Genomic DNA, 13,644 nt, shown 5'->3' with positions numbered 1-13,644 from the left:
ACACACACACACACACACACACACACACACACACACACATACGGGTCTATGTGGTATGGAGGGACTATCCTACGTCAATCCGCCCGGTGGTGGTTTAAGTGGACTACCCTTTTCAAAGGACTTAGAGCCAAGGGAGCGAGGTTAAAGTGTTCGAAAAAATCTGAAAAAAATTTGGGTCACTTCAGACCTCATACACTCCCTATAGAAGTCTAGATACACTGATACACACCAACCAGACTCTATTGTGTTTTCTGGAGACATTGTCCACTTGACAACAATGTGTTTTATGAGGTCCAAAAAAACCCAATATTGGGTCTTTAAAGGGACAATGATGTAATATTTAAATAGCTCATCATTACCATGAATACACATCTGACAAGACACAGGATTACTGGAACATCATTTTATTAGTGTTCTTGGATCTGAACATTAATTTTAACCATAAATAAAAAAAGAAATCTATGGACAAAAATGCCCACGCTTCCCACAGAAATATAAAAATATAGAAAACAGAAAAATTAAAAACATTTAAAATGAATTTTAATAGTTTAAAGGTAAATATTAAGGGGAGAAAATATGCATTTATAATTTTTTTATTTTAAATATAACCCGTCAAAAAAAAACCCTAAATAAATTAAATGTAAAAATTATGAAATACAAACATTTAACAAGAACTTTTTTTTTTCTTTAAACAGAACATCAGTGTTAACAACAATTGGCAATCTGACCAAGATGTAAAACCACATCTGGCTAAACAGTTATTTTAGTTCATTTTTTTCTGCCTTTTTGCAGTTAATCCTCTGTTTCTTACAAAATCTCTTATGTTTTGAACTGTTCTTCCTGCCAACACCGGATCTTCTACCAATTTGCAATGACTGCATTCATTTTTGGTGGCTAGTTTCCCTTCGTTTATGTGGTCTTTAAAATGCCTCATCACTGCAGCAACCTCAGCCTTGGACCACATGTTTTTGGGAGCTCTTCGGGAATTGTGGGATTGAGCAGCATTTTTCTCTGGAAGATATATAAAGTAGTAGTAGTTAAAACAAACAAAAAAACAAACAAAAAAAACAAAAAACATTTGCTTGCTAAAAGAATGGATGCTACCCTGTACTAACTTCTGAAATGTGTTGCTACCATCAATATCAAAACGAGCTAAAATTCTCTTTGAAAATTTATCAAATTTCTAAAATGAGACAACATTTAGCGTTCCACTGTGAATAAAAGACTGAATAAAAAGTTGAATAAAAGTCTCTTGATGCATGCTCAATCATCCAGGTAAGTAAATCCCAAAACGTTGATTCTGTTAATCTGGACGTAGCGTTTTCAGTGGGAGAAACATTTTGTCACTCATCCAAGGGACTTTTTGCCACCACTCTGCAGTTTGCCATATGTTGCAAAGTGATGAAACAATAATAAGCTTAGAGAACCAACTGCACCCCTTACCTTCAGAGGGAGCAGCAGTCTCACTTGCTGCAGGCATTGTGAGTGGTCCTTCATCTGCTGATTACACAATTTGATTAAGTTTTAATATTTGTACAAACATTTTATCCACAGAAACCAAGCTAGTGGTAACTTACCACAATCTACAGTGTCTTGGAGCTGCGCTGTGTTTGTGGAATCAGCTACTGCATGTACAGGCTCACTGGTGCCACACGCCGACATTGTGAGTGCTGTGTCATCATCATCTGATTCACTCTCACTGTCCTTTGTTTCAGCATCACTTAATGCAATTTCATCTGAGAAATTGTGTGGGAGGGGGGGGGGAACAAACACAAACACAACCCCCCCAAAAACCTCACATTAACAACGAGATATGACAAAAAACAGAGCAAATATTGGAAATTATAGTACATAGTTTTACTATTTAAGGCCTGCTGCTGGGTTGTTGCCCTCCTATGGCCTACTCAACATCCAGGTAGCACCTCCATGCTCTGGACACTACACTAACAGACACAGCAAACCTTCTTGCCACAGCTCACATTGATGTGCTACGCTAGATGAGCTGCACTACCTGAGCCACTTGTGTGGGTTGTAGACTGTCTCATGCTACCACTAAAATGAAATCACCGCTAGCATTCAAAAGTGACCATAACATCAGCCAGAAAGAATAAGTGCTGAGAAGTGGTCTGTGGTCACCACCTGCAGAACCAGTCCTTTATTATGGTGAATTGACTATAATTTCCACTTGTTGTCTACTCTATTTGCAAAACAGCATGTGAAACTGGTTGTCAGTGTTACTTCCTAAGTGAACAGTTTGATATAACAGAAGTGTGACTGACTTGGAGTAACATCGCATTGTTTAAGTGTTCCCTTTATTATTTTGAGCAGTTTATGTTATGGAATGGGGAATTGAGGACAATCCCAAGTATACCATTTTTACAAGGTCCTGCACCAATGAGGTAATACTACATTTCTTTAATTAGACGTGACCACCCATTAATTAAAAAGGGAGCAGTGTTGATTTCAGCTAGTCTTAACTTGTTGAACTCCATTAACCCTTTAAGACCTACCATAGAACCAAGTCCGCCAGAGCTTATATTATATTTTTACATGCTGTGGAGCCATTTTTGGGAGCATTTCAAGTTGCTATACATCAATACAACCATTATAGCCCAGATTTTAATAATATGTATTCATTAAGTGCATAGTAATTACATAAATTGCAAAAAAGTGCAATAAACTACAAAAAAATTGAAAATAGTTTTTGCTTTTTTAACATATATTTGTAGTTAGAGAAATTTAAGAGGCTTATCCCTCAAAACTGTAAATACAAAAAAGTTGCACAAAATAGTTTCCCACCACAGGAAATTTATTTTGAGTGTCTTCATAGTTTTATTTTTGAAATACACCAATTTTTATACACTGCAGGAAAACTAGCGAGCTAACTTCCGCTAGCTTTCTGCTAACTTCTAACTCGTTAAATGTAATAACTTTGGTTTTCATGGATGCCTGGAAGTTAAACTTTATAGTTACACCTGGTAAAGCAGCAATGCTGATCGTTTTATTAAAGATGAAAGAATTTAGACAGTTTTTAACTCTCAGTGATGCTGCAGTGTTGTTTGACCTGAAGAATACAGAGTTTAGGACCCAGATTACTCCCAGATTTAAGAGCATCTTAGTCCGACAAATATGACAATAACAACGGCCGCTTGCATGTTCTGCAAAAAAAATGTGCTTTGTCGTGTATCTGACGGACAAACACCAAACCAGTTCCACATCACGGAAGTTGCACCATTTTTACAAACCAATTCTGGTTTATCTGTTTCACTCAACAATCGGCCATGTGCGTATGAAAACAAAGGCACTGCGCATGCGCGTTTTACTCCCATTCTATCGCGATATTACATTTTCCTATCGTTGCCTAACATTATACCGTGAACGGTATAATATGGCCCAGCCCTAATCACCAGTTAACCTAACCCCATAAGCTACATCTTTGGACTGTGGGAAGAAGCCAGAGTACACAGCCAGAGAGAACCCATGCACTACAGCAGTAAAAAGTGCCTAAAACAAGTTAAGAAGTTGTATAGTACTATCTATCTTAATGTTCAAGCCTGAGTTTCAAACCATTTCAACATAGAAACAAAGCACATGCAGTCAGTTCTGCATGCTGTAGGTCAAACTGTCAAAAAATACAAGAAGACCCCTCCTAAAACCAGAGTGATGTCACCATGAAGCAAACTTTGACGGAGTCTCCCAATAACAGTGTGGTCCTCCTAAGTCACATTTGGGTGGTTAACACACACACACACACACACACACACACACAGATGTTATCCAGACTTGCACTTTGAAACAATGAAAAGGACCTACAAGCCACGGTCCATGTAAATCACATCTCACCCAGTTGACTGCCAAACACACACACACAGCATCCATAAAGAATGATGATAGATTAAATTATTAGTTCATTAAGTGGTACACTGGATTATATTTACCCTTTCAGGCTCTGGATGTTTCAGGTCCAGATCATTGTTTGGAAAGCTGTTTGGTTGCGGCTTTAGGCAGCTCACAGTCTTCTGAATCTGGCTGGTCTCAGTCTTCATGTGTAACAGATAGAAAATGAAAATACAGTGCATTTTTGAAGACGCTTTTGAAACATTAAATAGCGATAATAACAAATAGCGTAAGGTACACATCGTGCATGAGAAACATTCATTAAAATCTGTCCTAGGTCAATGTTACCTCTTCAAAATCTTGCACTGAAGAAGAATGCATGGCTTCTGAGCCTTGCTGAGGCATTTCTTCATCAAGATCCTGCAACAAAGAAAAGATGGCACAAAGATTAGACCAAGTGCTCTTCTTGCAACTGTACTGGGAAGGCCTGAGCTTCTGTTTTTATTTTGCATGTGTGTGTGTGTATATGTGTGTGTGTGTATATGTGTGTGTGTGTGTGTGTGGGGGGGGGGGGGGGGGGGGGCTTTTCACTCAAGAAATGTTTTCTTCTGAAAAAAATACTGCCTACAATAATTAACAACTGATTCCTTTGCAATCATCCATCCTCTTCCACTTATCCTTATCAGGATTGTGGGGTAGCAGGTTTGGGGCCTATACCAGCTACCATAGGGCAGTACAACCTGGACAGATCACCAGTCTAACATGGAAGGACAAGCATTTGCATTCACACCAAAGGGCAGTTTTGAATCACCAGTTAACCTAACCCCATAAGCTACATCTTTGGACTGTGGGAAGAAGCCAGAGTACACAGCCAGAGAGAACCCATGCACTACAGCAGTAAAAAGTGCCTAAAACAAGTTAAGAAGTTGTATAGTACTATCTATCTTAATGTTCAAGCCTGAGTTTCAAACCATTTCAACATAGAAACAAAGCACATGCAGTCAGTTCTGCATGCTGTAGGTCAAACTGTCAAAAAATACAAGAAGACCCCTCCTAAAACCAGAGTGATGTTACCATGAAGCAAACTTTGACGGAGTCTCCCAATAACAGTGTGGTCCTCCTAAGTCACATTTGGGTGGTTAACACACACACACTCAGATGTTATTGTTGAAATCTCCCAATTCTTTGAATCTTTGGGCTGAAGGAAGGACAATACTCGGTGTATTTATGCTCAATCAACAATCATTTATTTCCATACAATTCAACACTTAATGGTAAATGGCCTGTATTTATATAGCGCTTTACTAGTCCCTAAGGACCCCAAAGCGCTTTACATATCCAGTCATCCACCCATTCACACACACTTAAGAGCATAAGGACCATCATGATGGGGAGACATGCCTGAAGAGGGTCACAGCAAGTCTCAAAATGGTGACGGGTTGCTCAGCTTTGTATAGTCTCTAGTGGCCCCCATCTAGTCGTAAAAGCCAAAACATCACATTCTTTCTCTGTTACAGCGCCTAAGTTATGACCTCGGCAGTTGTTTCTCTGCTTTCTGTAAGGTGGGGGTATGGAATGTGGTCTGTCTATCTCCCCTGTCTTAGACTCAGAGTCTCCTGCTTACAACCTTCTCTTCATGATTCAACAATAGAACATGTCAAGAAAACAGTGTAACACATTCCCAGCAGATCAAGGATACAGAGTGATGCACATTTATCTAATGAACTAATATGTGAATATGTTCTGTTAACTCAAAAGTATAATGAGAACTAAACTACATACAGCTCACACACTCTACATTAAAGGGTATAATATGATCTACAGCAGTATTCTAATTCAACTACTTTGATTACATATATAAGGTAACATATGATAACAGAATAATATCACAATTCCCCCTTTGATCTCTTTTCTTCAAAGAGATCACTTACAACATACACTCCAGCATTGCAAGGTCCAGTTCTTCTTGGTCCTGAGGCCCTCTGTCCCCCTTTAACAGGTGGACCATATGTGGGATGACCTCTGTGTTCACGCAGTTCAGATGCAAGCAAAGTTAGACTTATGACCATAACAGCAGTTACAGATGACACTCCCATCACTCCCCAATTCTCCCACAGCTTTATTTTGGTGCTCCAGTTTTCCACCCCCTTTTTAATGCCCCCTTATACCTTTCAAATGTACTTGGACTAGAACCTCTGTCTAAGGAGCTTTTAACCTTTATTTTTATTGCTGCAGCTACCAGTGTCTTCCAGTTGGGTGATTCTCAGCTTCTTTAGTCGACCTCCGGGGTTAGACCACCCTTTAGTCATTGCACAGTTCTGGGGATTATTCTGCCCCGATTTCAAACAAGGATCTGTGTGTTTTGGGGTCACCTCCGTGTCCCCCTTTTTGCCAAGAGCCTCTTGAACCTCGTTGGTCTGGTGTTCCTGGTTTTCGCCAACCCCTTCATGGTTATTGCTGTGTTTATGGGATCCATCTTCTCCAGGAGCCCAAACGCCATGACACTTGACCCCAGTTGCTGTCTCGGCAGTCCCTACATCTGTCTCTGCTGTGAAGGGTCCTCACATCTCTGTGTCCCCGTCTGGTGTCTGTTCCTTTCTCTGCAAGAGACAGAAAACCAAAACACCTCTCTCCCTAGCCTTGATAATCTAATATTGTTATCCATTGTTCTTCTAATGATTCAAATTTGGTTTAAAATATTATGTTCAGGACTCTTTGACCCAGGGACTTATTCTAATCATAATCTATGTGTGTGTAAAAGAAATCAAAAATTAATGAACCATTTCTAAGTCTAACACATTATATGCTTAAGTTTTGCCATACCTAAATTATTAAACACACAAATCAAGTCATCAGATGTTCATAAAACCATTGTTTGATGTTTGGACTCAACTTCCCCCTTTTTGACACATTCCCATGTGTCAATTCATTGGAGCTAGACAATTAAAAGAGAAGGTTAGTGACATCATATCTCAGAAAGTATCAGAAATTCTTCTCTCAAGTACCGTTGCTCCAGCCTTGTCATCCCTAAGGATCTTCAATCCCGGAAATTTCCCTTCTCCTCATGTGATAAAGTCTGTCATCCTTCCATACCCTGGTAACTGGTCCATCCAGAGCTGTAACATTTTGAACTGTACATACAACAAGCCAAACCACACCTTGGTCACACCAACCCTTTTCTGCCCTGAAGATGTCCAACGCCATCTTAGTCTGGACCAGGGTTGTAATAGTTTTGCAATTTTCATTAGTTTTTATTTTTATTTAGCTTCGACTTCAGATTTTCAATTTTATATCAGTTTTAATCAGTTTTTACCAATTGTTTGCTAGTTTAGTTTAGTTTTGATTAGTTTCAGTTATAGTTTTAGTTGTGTCTGCAATAATTAAGTGTAGAAAAATCCCAGTCCCATCATATCAGTCATACTCTTGTGCTTATCCTTGGGTATTGAGACTATTAACTCTTACAGCTTTGGGTGCTCCTAATTTTGGTTCAAGTGAATTTATAAACTTTGTGAAGGGAATTGACTCCTCTGCACACTGGAATAAACATAATCAACATGATCCACATTTTACTGCGTGTTATTTCACCATCTTATTGATTCAAATGCTCCATCCTTATGTGGTTTGCGACATTATGTTTATCCACTTTGTCTCTAAATGTTTGAAGAATTTTCAAGTTTGGGGTCAAATTTTAAGAATTTGACCATAAGTGAAAGTTATGGTGTCATCACCCCCTTCGGGCTTACCTTTCCCAGTTTTGATGATATTCCTCCCTATTCTTTGCAAATACCCCCTGTTGGTGGCGAGAAACTGTTGGTGTGGTCAAGTGGGTGCTTATAGAAACAAAAGCGCAGGACAGAACAGTTATCAGTCATGTACTTCATATAAAATTAGCATATATTGAATTTCATATTGATCCTCTGAGCATAATGGTACATTTCAATTTGAATTTATCCAAACTAAACACAATAGGTTTTCTTTCTTTACTTTGCTCTTGTTCTTTTGCAGTCCCACATCCTATCACATGTCCCTGTCGATTATATTCTACTTTTAATACTTACTATTTCAAGTGAGAACCTAAATCACGTGGACCAATGTTCATTATTGCATATCTCTATTCTGAATGTGGCCAGTCATTCATAGGTATTGTTAAAGTTTTGGCGATTTTCCTCTATAAAATTTAATTGACTTTTTACAGTGGCCTGCTATGGTTAATAGTAACATATTCCAGTCATGAGTGATATCAATAGTTTTCTCCACTGTAGCATTTGGCATTCCCAATAATATAACATGATACCTTAATCAAAACACAGCTAATATAGCACAGTTTTCTTAATGCAAACATCAGTAACTCAGAATTAGCAACCAAAGTGTTAAGTCTGCAGTTCATACTTATGTGAAGCTACAGTCTCCTCCTCCAGTCTCTCTTATCCTCCTGCTCCTGTAAAAACAAAACAAAACAAAGCGAAGCATCCACCCTTCTCTTGCCGGCTGGGTGAATTGTTTATTGGCATTGGGTGCAGTCATTGTCTCAGTATCAAGTCAGTCAAAGCTTTTAGTCGTCAGTCCATCACAGTCCATTCACATGCATACCTCCACACACATTCATACCAGATGTTGCTGATAATGGAGTCCCCCGCGCAACCTATTCGAGCATCCATCATCAGCAAGATGACGTCATCATTTTAAAAGGGAACAATTCTTTGTTCTTTTGTTCTGGATTGACTCGCTGCAATCCTTTTAGACTCAGGACTTCTCATGTGATCAGTGTCCCATATAAGTGAATTTCTCCCAAGCCAATTACAATCATGGAGAAGCACACTTTGCAACTGTTTTTGTAAGAATATTTCATAGCGCTTTAAATTTCAATCTTTCAGGCCTGGTTTAAAGAGCTGATTGTTAAATCATGAACTCACAAAATATCAACATATCACCACCGGTGGATCACACCTCTCAGATTTTCTTATCTCAGTGCACTGTAACAAAAACAAAACAGACATAACCAACAAAATACTACTAAAATAACACAAACTAGGGCCCATTGCAGACATGTCCAAGCATAAAACTATCCCTCTCTCGCTTACGAGAAAGAACACAAGCCAAAGCTCACTGATAACATCAAGCTAGCGTTAAGCAAAACCAAAAAATCAACCAGAAATTCACAGGAACGTTTTGCTTCCTGCCGGGACAATATTGTGTGGGAATGAGAAGCTCAGGTGCCGTAACACCTTTAGTTCCTCCTTGAATTAAATCTCAATCACAGAAAATGCCGTACTCCAACCTAAACTTACACTATTAATTCATCATCTTCACTCTGTGCCACTGTTCCTCATCAGGGCTGTGTGAAGCACAGCAAAGAATTCAGTCAAGGCCTTGAGCCATAAACAGACATCACGCACAGACATTGTTTTCATAACCAAACCGTTTTAGACCTTATTCCTAAAATCTACATAAATGCCCTCTGGGTGACATATAACACATTCTACGTAATCAATGGTAATCAATGGCTCCTCATAAAAATTATGCATTGGGATGTTTGTGTGCAGCATTTTGCATATCAGCATAAGCAAAGCATTCTTCATTGCATCAGCGTGTGTGTGTGTGTGTGTGTGTGTGTGTGTGTGGATCACTTCTCAGTGAATCAGCATTCCAATGTGTGTGTGTGTGTGTGTGTGTATGTGTGTGTGTCATTTCTCACTCACTCAACGAGTGCACGTGTTCATGTGTGTATTTCACTTCATTCTGAATCTGTGTGTTTGTAGACGTGTGTGTGTGTGTGTGTGTGTGTGTGTGTGTGTGTGTGTGTGTGTGTGTGTGTGTGTTCATCACTTTCCTGTTCTGGTGTTCTGGGTAAACCACGGCCTGAAGCATGCCCTGGGGTCCTGCCCTCCTCCTTTTCAGTTTGTTTGCGACCATTGCTGCTGCTGCTGCTCAAAGTTCAGTCCGTCCTGGTTCTGACCCCAATTGGGGCAGTCCTTTCTCCAGTGTCCATGCTCACTGCAGGTGAAACCTGCATCTTCTCCTGTGATTTTTGTCCATTCTGAGGTGCCTTCTGTCCTCAGTTACTCCTCCTGTCCCGGTCACGCCCTTTTTGCTGCCCGATCCTCCGTGTTGGTCCATCACTGTCCTGCACAGTGTAAATGCAGAGTTATCAAGGTCAGCATTCTTTTGCTCGGCCTTACTTTTCCTTCGGGCTTGGTGGGCGTCTCGTCACAGCTCTGTCAGCTGACGCAGTCTGGGAATTTCCCCCGTGTAGTGAAACGGGCCTTAGGTTTAGTGCTCTCCGTCTCTGCTGCATGAGATCGCATTCCTGCAGCACTGTTGACTTTTTCAGGTTGTTGTTGTGGGTCCAGCTGTTACAGCATTTGGTCAGTGTCATGTATAGGGGAGAGCAGGAGTCCAGTCAGCCTCGGCTTTCAGGGCCGGCAAAGCAGCCTGAAATTACATATATATAGAGAAAAACAAAAAACAAAAGCAAACGAACAGGAAAATGATGTTGTGTTGGCTGTATTACAACGAGAGGGGAGAAACACCGGGACCAGGCCCTGTGTCAGCTTTCTCTCCCCCTTTTTTTGTTTTTTTCTCTCCCGATATAATCAACTCCTAACCCACCAAGTTGACAGGACAACATGCACCTTGCTAAAATTCTTAAGATCATGTTTAAAAGCCCAAAAAGAAATTTTCTTTCATTCAGTAATCACTTGTATCAATCAATCAGCAGAAAACATGTCACAATTTGAATCTTTTAACCCCTAAATTTGTCATGTCTTCACTGGTTGGTCAGACCAGTGTCTTTTTCTTTGAAGGTAAATTGTTGTCCTGCAACCCAGAGAGTTTATTTGTCAGTAATGTATTTATCCTTTAACAACAGATGTATGTTAAGTTTCGCTGCTTTAGCCTTGCTGGAAAATCTTCACGTGTTCATGAGTGTAAGCTGTTTCTTCATTGCGTGTGTGTGCATTTGTAGGCAGGCAGGTTAATTTTAACTTTTTCTCAAACTAGGCGTTACCTTAAAAGAAGCCTTTCTCTCAGATTTCTCTGCTTGTGTGTGTTTTTGTTTCACCTTTTGTTGTGATGCTCCGGACGCCTTTCCAACCTCCACAAGTCCGTTGGCCCCAATTTTATGTGTTAAAACTTCTCTTAATTTCTCCTCTAATTCTCTCCTCGCTGCTGTCTGTTTCACAGCTGCTGATTCGTGCTGGGTGTGGTTCCCATTACCTATAATTTTGCTTCGGCCGCTGTGCTTGTGGGAGCAGTTGGTCCAGGTCCGCAGCTTCCTGTATTAACACACTAAGAGATTTATTTAATTTCATTTTCATCACTGTTAAACAGATAAGCAGGCAACACGCCTACCTTGACAGCGTAAACTGTACGCCAGTCTCCCAACACATTCCTCTCTCTACTCCTCCATAATTCTCCACTACACACCTCTTACTATCTCTCTTTTTTATTTTTTATTTTTTATTACACCACAGAGTAATACACCCAATTATGCCCGTCTATCTCTATGTGGCTCCAAATTCCCTCTTTATTTAATTTCACACTCGTCAGGGGACAGGCACACAACAATTTTAACCACTGAAACGAGGAATTCAACCTTTTTATATTTCACCTATGATAGAACTCAACCTTAGATGTAAAAGCATTCTCTTGTTCTATTCCAGAATAAATGTGAACCCGTGATTACACGGCCGTTCCAGTGTTATTCTGCAGCTATGCGGGAGTCCTCAGTTCCCAAGTTGCCACCTTGGCATCCAGACGCCGCTGGGCCTGGCCGCGCGTCCACGACCAGGAGGGTCGCCACACCTTGAACAAAATTAGTTTCCACAGGTACACTAGGCGTCAACCTTTGATCTTAAAGCATCCTCTTCGCACTAATGTCCTCCTATTCAAACACATCAACCGTCACTGTCACTGTGTTCACGTTTCACACTCACAAAAAACACACTCAGAGCGCGCCTCACTCACCCTCAAAACAACACCCAGAGCGCGCTTCGCAGCTTCGCACACACTCACTCAGAGCGCGCCTTTACACACACAAAACAGTGAGACCCACAGAGAGCGCACAGAAACCTCTGAGCTCAACTGTTAAAATTCTTTTGATGCACAACAACCATAGATCAAAATACCCCTTTCTCTGCGTTTATGACCGCCACAACGGGGCAAAATCGCATCATAAAAGTGATGCCTGCGTCCCCTGAAGTTATACCCGACACCATAAACCAGGTTTTGCTCTATGTACTTCTTGGCAAGTAAAATTTTACTTTGTTTTATGACCGCAGCCCTTAAAACTCGACTGACGCCACAAACCACCGTCAAACCTCTATTCAATGTACTAAAACTAGCACCAACCACTACTGCACTTCACGGCCGCACCACCGGAACACGGCCGTATCATAAACCACACCTACGGACGTGTTTCGCTCTCGCGTTGCCAGCGTTTAACCGCACCGTGAGCCAGCATCTGCTTTTCCTTAAATCAACTTCTATTTCATAGCCGGCAAGAGCCAAGGACGTAACTGACACCATAAACAAACTTCAAAACCTCGACTTCAATGTACTGAACTAATGGCCGCGTCTTCAGAAGAAATTCTAATGTATTATTGCTACAGAAGCCAGTCTTAGACAAAATTAAATGTGGAAGGTAAAGTGGCTGCAACTAGTCCAACGTAGTATGTTATTAGTATCTCGGTAGAAGCAGTTTACTGCAACTAGTCCAACGTAGTATGTTATTAGTATCTCGGTAGAAGCAGTTTATTTAACACACTGGAATTCAGCCTCAACTTATGTTGTTAGTATCTTGCGCCAAAAAACCAGACACCGACAAATTTAATGTGAAAATACATGTGACTCAGCGAACAGATTAATTTGGAAAGCCCAATATGCACATTTGGTATTTATAATACAACAGGCTGTGCTTACCTTTTTATATTTGGACCGGTCCTCTGTTCACCTCGCCTCACGATCTCACCAAAGGCCAAATCTGCACCTCCTCAGCACGCCAAAGATCCGGGTCACACGGCACCAAGTTGTTGAAATCTCCCAATTCTTTGAATCTTTGGGCTGAAGGAAGGACAATACTCGGTGTATTTATGCTCAATCAACAATCATTTATTTCCATACAATTCAACACTTAAGAGCATAAGGACCATCATGATGGGGAGACATGCCTGAAGAGGGTCACAGCAAGTCTCAAAATGGTGACGGGTTGCTCAGCTTTTTATAGTCTCTAGTGGCCCCCATCTAGTCGTAAAAGCCAAAACATCACATTCTTTCTCTGTTACAGTGCCTAAGTTATGACCTCGGCAGTTGTTTCTCTGCTTTCTGTAAGGTGGGGGTATGGAATGTGGTCTGTCTATCTCCCCTGTCTTAGACACAGAGTCTCCTGCTTACAACCTTCTCTTCATGATTCAACAATAGAACATGTCAAGAAAACAGTGTAACACATTCCCAGCAGATCAAGGATACAGAGTGATGCACATTTATCTAATGAACTAATATGTGAATATGTTCTGTTAACTCAAAAGTATAATGAGAACTAAACTACATACAGCTCACACACTCTACATTAAAGGGTATAATATGATCTACAGCAGTATTCTAATTCAACTACTTTGATTACATATATAAGGTAACATATGATAACAGAATAATATCACAACGGAGTCTCCCAATAACAGTGTGGTCCTCCTAAGTCACATTTGGGTGGTTAACACACACACACACACACACACACACACATACGGGTCTATGTGGTATGGCGGGACTATACTACGTCAATCCGCCCGGTGGTGGTTTAAGTGGACTACC

General features: G+C 40.5%; 1 long non-coding RNA gene across 1 annotated transcript; it reads right to left on the bottom strand.

Moving 5' to 3' along the window:
- Positions 1–388: 388 nt before the first annotated feature.
- Positions 389–1,732, bottom strand: LOC147337466 (uncharacterized). The gene is made up of 3 exons (XR_015124792.1): positions 1,578–1,732; positions 1,444–1,500; positions 389–1,011 (listed from the first exon to the last, which is right to left on the bottom strand). It is a non-coding gene; the product is annotated as an uncharacterized LOC147337466 (long non-coding RNA).
- Between the last annotated feature and the right edge of the window lie 11,912 nt (positions 1,733–13,644).

This window comes from Aulonocara sp. 'chitande type north' Nkhata Bay, linkage group LG2 (genome assembly GCF_057382095.1).
Source record: "Aulonocara sp. 'chitande type north' Nkhata Bay isolate Kocher_YH1m ecotype deep benthic linkage group LG2, A_spYH_male_GT1.1, whole genome shotgun sequence".
Classification (NCBI taxonomy): Eukaryota; Metazoa; Chordata; class Actinopteri; order Cichliformes; family Cichlidae; genus Aulonocara; species Aulonocara sp. 'chitande type north' Nkhata Bay.
The sequence above is the reverse complement of the archived record's forward strand: the minus strand, read 5'-3'. Positions and strand labels throughout refer to the sequence as shown.